Genomic DNA, 726 nt, shown 5'->3' on the forward strand with positions numbered 1-726 from the left:
CCCCCTCTCTCTCCCCCTCTCTCTCTCTCTCTCTCTCTCTCTCTCGAGGGAGCTAGCACGACTTGGTCTTGCGAAGTCATCTCACACTTCTCCTCTTTATTTCTTTACTTCTAATTAGCTCAACTCTTATTATTCCTCTGTTTCCAATGTTCATCCTCCTTGCTTACACTCTGACTTCATTTCTGCCATTGCTTCCGTAAATCGTCCTTCTGATCGTCTTGAGTTTGTTTTCTCATCTATTTCTGCCCAGTCTGTTTTCAAGCTTATTACTGCCCAGTCCATCCACTCTTATGCCTCCGGTTCTGATGGTATTCCTCTATATGCTCTCCGTATCGCATGGCCAGTGGTCTCATCCTGTATTACAACTTTGTTTAATCGTTCTCTTGACGCTGCTTTGTTTCCATCCAAGTGGAAGAAAGCATATATTTGCCCTCTCTCTAAAATTCGCACACCTCTATCCCCGTCTGACACTAGGCCAATTGCGAACTTACCTGAACTATCGAAACTATTAGAGAGAATAGTTGCTTCGCAGATTGTTGAGTACTTGAATCATTATAATATCCTAAATTCCAGGCAATCTGCGTATCGTGTGGGTTATAGCACGCAGTCTGCGCTCCTGCGTGTTTGCAACGACATTAGGCAGGGAATTGACGTTGGACTTTTGACCATTATGATACTGTTTGACTTCAGCAAGGCGTTCGATACTGTCCCTCATTTGCAGCTGCT

The sequence above is a fragment of the Temnothorax longispinosus genome, chromosome 4 (assembly GCF_030848805.1).
Source record: "Temnothorax longispinosus isolate EJ_2023e chromosome 4, Tlon_JGU_v1, whole genome shotgun sequence".
NCBI classification, from domain to species: Eukaryota; Metazoa; Arthropoda; class Insecta; order Hymenoptera; family Formicidae; genus Temnothorax; species Temnothorax longispinosus.